At 41.2% G+C, this 9,616-nt stretch overlaps 1 long non-coding RNA gene across 1 annotated transcript; it reads left to right on the top strand.

Annotated features, from left to right (window-relative positions):
• Positions 1 to 1,189: 1,189 nt before the first annotated feature.
• Positions 1,190 to 8,813, top strand: LOC135240827 (uncharacterized). The gene is made up of 3 exons (XR_010325798.1): positions 1,190 to 1,958; positions 2,071 to 2,125; positions 7,150 to 8,813. It is a non-coding gene; the product is annotated as an uncharacterized LOC135240827 (long non-coding RNA).
• Positions 8,814 to 9,616: the final 803 nt, after the last annotated feature.

Genomic DNA, 9,616 nt, shown 5'->3' with positions numbered 1-9,616 from the left:
TGAATTGTTTTTTTTTAATCAGACTCACTGGGGAATAGGTAGGGTATCCTGTTTTTCCTGTGTGTCAGTCTTATATACAGCAAAGGGACGCACTGGAACGTATCTTTTAACACAGGTTAACATATGGAAAATAACCCTGTGTGACTTGTTTCAGTGTGCATTTATCAACTCTGTCAAGTTGGGCATTACTTTGTGTGTTGATGGTCAATGAATGTAATTTGTAAATTACTTTGTAATTAATTAAGTAATTAATGATTTCATTGATTTATTTATACCATTGTATAGGTTTTATATGGAATTTATAGGTAGGCTTAAAATATGATACCCACACTAAATTCAAAACAGTTGGTTCGGATTCAGCAAATTTTATGCATGCAGTGATATTGTTTTGTACTCCTCAAAAAGTGAAATAGTATCTTTCTGGGGACTGCTCAGAGAGGTGTAGGAATTCAGACATCCCTACAAAATGATTACTTAATCATAGTTTAACCACCACTTATTGTGCTTCTATTGAATTTACAAAGTTAAATTATTGTGCATGCTTCACATTCCCAGTTCGATTTTCATTGTGCAATCCTTCAGTTCAACCAGCACAGTATCTAATAAGGCTGTCAAAACTGCCATGAAATTGAGTTTGAATATTAGCTTTTGTAATTTGTTAGCGTTCAAATATATTCGAATATCATTTGCCTATAATTCACAAAAATAAGCTGCTTATTGTCGGGCGCAATATGCACGTAACGCTCCCTCTAAACTGGCCTACGCGTTATTTTCCACAAGCCGGCAGTAGAATAGAGGACACTCCCTTGAGACTAAATTCCAGAAACTCCGCAGAGGTAACTGCCATATAATGGTATAGGAATAATACACAGCAGAATATGATATCGGAACAACTTGGGAATAACTGTGATTGAGGAAAACTCGAAAAGCTTAGGGAATCTGTTGCTACACCACTGAAGAATCTGCTTGAACTGAACAGCAAGCCTCTTTCAGACAGCACACACAGATCAGTGCACCCTGGACTGAAACCAGGTGGAAATGTGTTGCATTGTTTTCACCCTGAAGAACAGCTGGGCAGTCCGGGACTTTGCACTGCGATGGGCAGAAATGACTACACTTCCCAAACTTCAGTGTAGCTGTTGTGAAGAGGAGAGCAGCTTTTAATGACATCATGAATGCGGTGGGGTCATCAGGGGGTGAATTTCCGCTTGGCGTCCTCGGCAGGCTTCAGAGTGTTTCATAATGGAAACCAGAAGGGGTTTGACACTCCGGAGGAAACTGAATCCAACATCCAAAGATATATCCTGAAAACTTCAGCTGCCACTTGATATCTGTGGCTCAGACGTGTGTATTTCTATTCGTTTAGCCTGCTGTTTGCAAGTCCGCTAGGCTTTGCTATAAACACATGTACAAGTTGCTTGCTATCAGTTGTCTATAAAGTGTGTTGTTATGATGCCCACAGGACTGGTTGTATATTAGTGAGGCTGATATCCTATATGCACTATCCTTAATGTACTGTAGCATTGTGTAGCACAATATCCTGAATATCTCATGTGGCAAGCAGAATTTGTTTGTATAGCACTATGCAAACATCTTAGCTTAATGTTGGCAATCCTTTTTTGCACTTTTTTAAAAAACTGTTTTTACTCATAAGGGCGGCATAATGGTGGTGGGTGAATGTATACACATTTTACATTTGCGTTGTCGCCATACAGTTTGTATGTTTGCATGTTGCATGTTCCGCGTGGGATTCCTCCAGTATTTCCGGTTTCCTCCCACAGTCCAAAGACATGCAGGTAGGCTAATTGGAGACTCTAAATTGCCCATGTGTGCCCTGCGATTACTTCTCACCCCATGCATGCTGGGATAGGCTCCAGCACCCCCCTGTGACCCTGACCAGGATGTTGATGGTTGTGTCGGTGTTGATGGATGTTCAGTCATAATGTCACATAACAGAGGTAATGATCCCTTCTCAGTGAGTTGTAATGTTAAGGGGCTCAATCATCCACTTTGATGGAATAGCACGCTTTCACACCTCAGACAATTAAATATAAACTTTCTTTCTTACAGGAGCTGGATGGAGCACCTTTTCCTTTCTGATCCCTGCAGTATTTGATGGGGAAAAGTATGATTCATTCAACAATAGCTTTTGTTCACTAAACCACCCCAGTAGTTTTAGCCAATGTCTGTAATCCCAATTTGGATGGTGCTCAATTTCCATTGAGACATGGGAGTGTGGCAGGGTGTGGGGGGGTCGGGGTACATATTTCGGCTGTAGAGATGGGGGAAAAACAGATACAGCATAGGAGCTGCAATACTTTCTTTTGCAATTCAGTATAAATACCATGTCACCAAATGTTCATATTTTAGCTAAATATATAAACATTTTACAATGAATGTTATATTTATGTTATGATTTTAATGCATGACATGGCAGTGAGGAAACATCATCCCATGCATCACGTCATGGATTGTGCCATTTATAACGTGATCACTTGTGAAAAAATTAAAACAAGCATTCATGTATTTTGTTAAATGATTTAGATTCAAATTTTAAAAGGTAAGAGCAAGAGAGGTGCTGTTTCTCTGGCAACACACGAGGGTCAGACTAATATCTGGAAAATAACCACCACCATGAAGATTTGTTTACAATACCATGGAAACTTTACTTCACAATTTCAGCAAATAGCTTAAACCTTACATACTACCAAGTAACGAGACCTTCACGCTAGTTCCTCTCACTCTAGTCAAATAGCAAGCCAGCGTTATACTAGGTTGGCTGTCACTCGTAAAATAAGTATAAAAATTCCATTTGATTCAGGGTCCAAATGGAATCACTGCATGTTCTGTATAGCTAGCCATCTATTCAATTCTTTTTGCAAAAACTGCAGCTGTACTGTCGTAGCAAAATGGTAGCCAAACTCTGCATTCAGTTGAGCACCTATGTGATGACACTTGCTAAACTGAATAAACATGGCACATATTGAGACCAAACTGCTTAGCTATCTCAGTATTGATGCAACTAAGATATGAGATATGCAATAAGTGTTATATCTTACGCAGGCACTGCAGATGGTCTACAACTTATTATTGCTGACACTGCGATGCTGCAGTTTGATTAGTTTCACCATTTTCATTGTGTATTCACATTTTTTTCCTTAAATTAAAAATAAATTATTTATTTATTTAAATTTTGTTATCTCCAGCCCCACCTGGATTTGGAAGGTCCAATTTGCATACAAGCATGCTAATTTACCGGAGCGCCTCCCACTTATTCTGAACTGTCAGTGCTTGCCTGATGTAAAAGCTGCATGGGAAAAAGACATTAGCATGGCACACCCAGATGACTTCCAGCGCTTTCTGTCCTCTTCCATCTGCACCTGCTGCATTCTTATTCAGCTCAATGTTCTTCACAGGCTTCATATCTGCCGAATGACATGTTCAGAAATGCCCCTGGAGGGGGATCCTATATGAGACACATGTGAGGCTGCCAGGCCCCATTCTCAGAACGCATGCTTTGGCCATATCCTGGCTTTGATGAATTCTGGAGTCTTTCAAAAGTAATGAAATGTCTTGCTGAGACCACTGTGCTCTTGTGCTATTAGCTGTATTAGGATCCCGGCCCCCCGCTCCCCTCCACCCCTCCCAAACTGAACCTCTGTAAGCCACAACTGGCTACTCTCATCTTCTGACCTTTGGCCCTTAGTGCAGCTCTGCTGGAGACCGGTCTTCTTGTCCTCGTTGGAAAAGGGGGAATCAAACAACATCTTAACTTGGAGAAAACTCAATAAACACCCTCACCTTCTTTTGTTTTTAAAACGTAAATTGTGCAACAGCCGAATTCAATAATTTAATTATGTATGTATTATAATTATTATTATAATTATTTCTTAAATTTAGATTGTTTTGTGTTCAACTTGTCTGTGTGGTGGGATGGGACAGAGGTGTTCAATGGTGTTTAAGTATTAACAATAAATGGAATTTCACAAAGCTTCATTAGCTTTTCCTGCACAATTGCAGAAGAAGTTTGGAGCAATCCGTGTTAGCCTGTGTCCTGAGGGAGGACAGGAATGAGTGTGGAGAATCTGTGAATTTAGCCCTATTCCAAGCTGTTTGGAACAAATGGACATTATCAGGGGCTGCCAGCTGGATTATTTTTATGTGCCTGAGTCAGTCCAGCCTACATGTTTTTGTGTGTGTGTGTGTGTGTGTGTGTGTGTGTGCGTGTGGTAGAGAGAAGGGAGCGACTGAAAATGTCAGACTGCCTCCCTGAGTGTATGTACTGTAGACAGGACGAGACTTGTGCCTTCCGCATGTTATAAAGATAGCCCAAATACCTGGGTGCCTTCACCAAGCACAGATTTCCTCTCCAGGCTGGGAGTTTAACCCGCTCCCTGTATGCGGAAAGAGAAAGGAGCCCTATCCTTTATGCAAAAAAAAAATGTGTCTAAGCAAGGCATTCGCATGGCAGTGGAACAGCTGTTCAAATATTTGTCTGTGGGAAGAACCAAAGGATAACTTCACCGTAGCAAAACAATTTTTACACACGTCACTAACCTGACACGATACGCAACAGATGTTGCTCAATGTGGACAGGCCCCAGCTCGAGAGGAGGCTGCCATCTCCCACGCCCGCAGGACGGGCCTTGTAAATCACGTGAGAAAGATGGTTGCTAAATAGCATAGGAACAGGAAAGAGCTGCCACACTGGCTGGGCAATAAATAATATTCAGATAACCTGCTCCAATTCCTGACGAAGCTTTTCAGCTATTCCTTCTTATCTGGTTCAGGGGGAGATAATTCACCCCATGGAGTCTGCTCTCCTGATGGACCCCCCGAGTGCGCTGCCCTGCTCTGTAACTCGCAGAAGGAATCTTCTTCATGTGAGCTTGAATAGGCTGTAATGCCAGGAAGGCCATGCATGACAAATTAGCATCATTAAAATGAGCAGGGATAAGAAAGACATGAAGTTTGACATGGAGGGATGTAATAGAATACCAGAGAATCTGGAAGTGGTAAGGATGTTGAAAGTGCAGGATACATAAATGGTAAAGGTACACCTTCCTGGCTGCTGTCACATGGTCCTGGTATGCAGACGTACTCTTGGAGGAAGCCGGCCAATCATTATAAAAAAGAGAGAGAAGGAGGGAGGGAAAGAAGGAGAGGGGGAGAGAGCAAGAGCCATAGAATGTGAGAAAGAAAGAGTGAGAGTGAGAAAAAGAGACAGCGATCCAGAAAGGGAGGAGAGAAAGAAACGGATACAGAGAGCGAGAGAGAGAGAAAGAGCTTGGGGTCTGTCTACGACCAGGGCCCCTATCAATTACAGGCATGGTTCCAACACAAATACCAAGTCTCCATGGCACCCTAGACAGTCCCAAAGAAAAAGGCTGTTGTATTTTCCCTGGAAATCTACCTGATCCTGGGCCCTCAGTAGAGTCCTGCTGTCTCCCACAATGCACCTCACCTCCAAGGCCCGTCTGTGGCCAGGCAGTCGGCCTATCTGGCCTCATCCAAACACTCCTTCAGAAAATAAACAGCCCAGCAGACAGGTTGCCTTGAACCAGTGCTACAACAGATCTAACGGGTGAAATATTCAGAGCTTTCCACTCTCTCGTGGGCGGAGACATCCTTCCCTCTGCAGGGACTGTTGTGGCTGCAGCTGCAGGGGCTCTACCTGTTTACTCTCTCAGGTTTCAGGTCACTGGAAGTCCTCCATTCACTCTCTGAAGGAAGCATATGTATGCGTACGAACAGGGTGCTTTGTGGTTTTTGAACCTTATTACAGTAAATCATCAGAGATTTTATGCATCCCCTCAAATAAATAAACTGATTGCCCCTGGTGTATCCAGTAAGAATTCATTTTTATCTATAGTAATGGTTTTCCAAAAATAGAAACATCTAATTTGTCACATTAGTGAGGGTGATGTGATACCAAGAGATATTATCTTTTCACTTCCGTAACTTTCCCTCCTATATTCATGGACATTGACAGGCGATTTACCACAATTTAGGGGTAGTATTGACTGAACCCAGGAGTTAAGGGGTTATACTTATAAACAGCAGGCCCATTTTGTAAAGCAGGACCTGGTTGAATATGAAGGAACTGAACAATGTCTGCCCTATTGGGTTTCGTCTCCAGGCCTGAAATCTTAGTCTGGAAGATTAGATTCTTTACTCAGGAAAACAAAGGAAACAAAGAGTTCTAGTCCTGCTCACTGTTCTATTTTTTTCTATTGTGGTTGGAGCTTGGAATAAGTTGAATAAGCACGATACTGTTGGCTTAGATTTATGGAGGGTCAGGTGGTACATGTCCCCACCAATATTCTGGGAGTATCCCCGCCAATAATTACCTTAAAGACATTTGGTCCAGTCATTGTTTTTCACATCACAATGGGTATTCCATATCCCCTCATAACCCACATCGGTCATCCACCCCCTCAAAAAATGAAACAAAATAAAAGCGATCATTTGATCAGGTGTGGAACCGGTTCGCCAGACGGAGGGGTGGTTGCAGCAGTGCCACAGGGAGGAAGTTCGAAGGCTGAAATAGATATTTACAGTCAGCTACAACAAAGTCTGAGTCTATAAACCTAAAAATCCCATTACGCACAGTGCTTTTATATTGTCTATTAGTAGCAGCGTTTCGTATTTTTCCAAGTTTGTTCACTTGCTAGCTAGCCAGAAGTTAGGAGCATATTAGCAGGGATCTGAAGTCCTCTTGAATGAACAGAATGAATGAATGAACTGGTTAAATTTAGCTTTCTGGCTAACATTGCGTCTGACTTGGTGTACATGTTCTAACCAGGTAATTATTGCACAATGGATAACAGCTGTCAGATATGTCATTATTAATTATGGGTTAATTATAACAATAGCAATAATGTGAATAAACACCACTAAATAAATGTGTTCATATTTATAGCTTGCTTTAAACCATGGCCCATAGCAATGCCGCTTTCCCACCCATATGAAAGCCGGCATGTCAGCGGAAACTTCTGGAAAGTGTCTAAAATATCCTTCATGGCACAACACAACTGTCTGGGCCCATTGAAAACATGCATTTCAACTGATGTAATATATTTTTTAAAAACTCCAGAAAGTGAACTACCCCTTTAATGTGAAGGTTTGTTTCCTTTTGAATTCTCTCCAGGGCTCCACCACCACACACATCCACCGACGTCCTGGACTGTCAAGCGTTGAGTGAACTGGCAGAAGGCTGTGGTGGAGACTGTAACCTAATGCAACTACAATGCCCATATTTTGTTTGTCTTCTGCTTTGTGACGCACAACCAAGGATTGAAACAGAAAACCTTCTTCTGTCTGAAGAGCCAAGTTACTATCCTTATCATTGATGATGAGAGCCTCAGGCTTTTGTGAATACCCACCCCCCCCCACCCCCCTTCACCCCACCCTCCCTTGTATCTGGTCCTGTTCATGTACCTCCTCAAATTCGCCGTGATTGTCACTGATGCTTCCATGTGAAAGTCAGACTGCCCCCCCCCCCCCAAATAAAGCCTCTCGAGTTTCCCTCACAATCACCTCTATTGTTTCAGTCCTTAACAGGAGGGGGGGGGGGCATCTGGAAGGAACAGAGCAATGAGGTTTAATGTGGACCCCAGAGTGCAGTTTGGTAAATATCCAGAGAGAGAAAGGCCATAAATTGGTTAAGTAACAGCCTATTTTCACAAATCTCTCTTCAATAGTTGGCTAGAAGTCAAAACAGGTTACTCAGTCTGTTTCTCCAGTATTTTTATGTTTTAATGGCATAAACATGAATATGATATATATGTTCCTTGTGAAGCTATCTCTGAACAGACAATGTGTCAGCTGAAATCCATGGTGTACCAAGGTTACGCTGGTTACGCAATTTTATTTGTATTTCCCAACCTCAAATTTAGTCAAGTTGTGCAGCTGATTCCACAGAAAATCTGAGTTACACTTTGTTCTGACTTACAAGCTGCCACGTAAGTTTATGAAAGAAAAAAGCCCATGTATGTTCCAGAAGAGGGACTCTGCAATAAAACAGTTGTAAAATTGTACCTGTGGACATGCTGTATAACTGTACTCAAAGTCAAACTGTAAAACTGTACGCAAAGTCATACTGTAACACTGTACTCATGATCATCCTGTAAAACTGTACTCAAAGTCATACTGTAAAACTGTACTCAAAGTCATGCTGTATAACTACTCAAAATCATGCTGTAAAACTGTACTCATGGTCATTCTGTAAAACTGTACTCAAAGTCATGCTGTATAACTGTACTCAAAGTCATGCTGTAAAACTGTACTCATGGTCATTCTGTAAAACTATACTCAAAGTCATACTGTAAAACTGTACTCATGGTCATTCTGTAAAACTGTACTCAAAGTCATAGTGTAAAACTGTACTCATGGTCATACTGTAAAACTGTACTCATGGCCATACTGTAAAACTGGACTCATGGTCATACTGTAAAACTGTACTCAAAGTCATACTATAAAACTGTACTGTACGCTATAGTTATAACTGCTTAATGATAAAAGCTGCAGTTGAGCATGTTTTACCATCTGATATTCAACTGCAAGCTTTTCACATTTTCTGTAGCACCTGTTGTTACGTCCCAGGGCCGTAACACCTGTCATGGATATGTAATGCGATATATGAGTCCTGCATTATTAGACATTTTGTGGTCAATTAAATCTAAATTCAGCACAGTTCAGTAAATTGAAAAATGACCAAGATGTTCTATGAGGATTTTTTCATCAATAAATTGAAACCCAGTTAATTTCCTGATTTGACAGAATTGAAATTAATTGACTTCAAACACTGGTCCTAAAAAATTTTGTTTCTCATGGCTGTGATGTCTTACATTGCCTATTCATACAGTACATTAGATTATAGATTATTAAAATGTGAAGTTGTGTTTTAAGGACAGGACTTAGCTGATCAAACGTCTGGAAATGCTGACAGGAAACAGAAAAACACTTGTAAGGGATTGACGGGAGGAGGGGCATGAGCACAGAGAAGGCAGTAATTATCATTTCTTAGAGACTGCTGTTTTTATACATATTTGTGATGGGTTATAGAATTCACCTTCTAAACTGGTACCTACTGATAGTACTGTTTTTCAATACAGGACATATAGATGGCTAAAGCTCAATTTGAATCTCTTCTTGTTTTTGTGGATTCTAAAAAATAATTTCTTCGATGCTGTGTTACAACATCTTGACATTTCCTCCTGATCCTGTGCTTCTCAGTCAGACATGCGATGTCACTTCCTGTCACGCAAAGCTGAGAGATATTTTCCAAGCTGTTGAAATGGAAGACTCAGCGCTTTGTTTCCCCAAGAGAGATGGTACACATTTATTTCTTGTGTTCAGCAGCTGTGCGCTAAATATCACTTATATAAGTCTCTGTACCACAGAAATATGTCTGACTGGAGAACTGGCTCTCCATTCAGACAGGAAACGTATATGCCTCTGTTGCCTGGTATAGCTCTCAGCTTCACCTCTTTACATTACAGGCATTTAGCAGACACTCTTATCCAGAGCGACTTACCCAACTTTTACATGCCATTTTACATTGTATCCATTCATACAGCTGGATATGTACTGAAGCAATACAGGTTAAGTACCTT

The sequence above is a fragment of the Anguilla rostrata genome, chromosome 15, assembly GCF_018555375.3.
Source record: "Anguilla rostrata isolate EN2019 chromosome 15, ASM1855537v3, whole genome shotgun sequence".
Taxonomy (NCBI): domain Eukaryota; kingdom Metazoa; phylum Chordata; class Actinopteri; order Anguilliformes; family Anguillidae; genus Anguilla; species Anguilla rostrata.
This window is presented reverse-complemented; position numbering and strand designations above follow the sequence as displayed.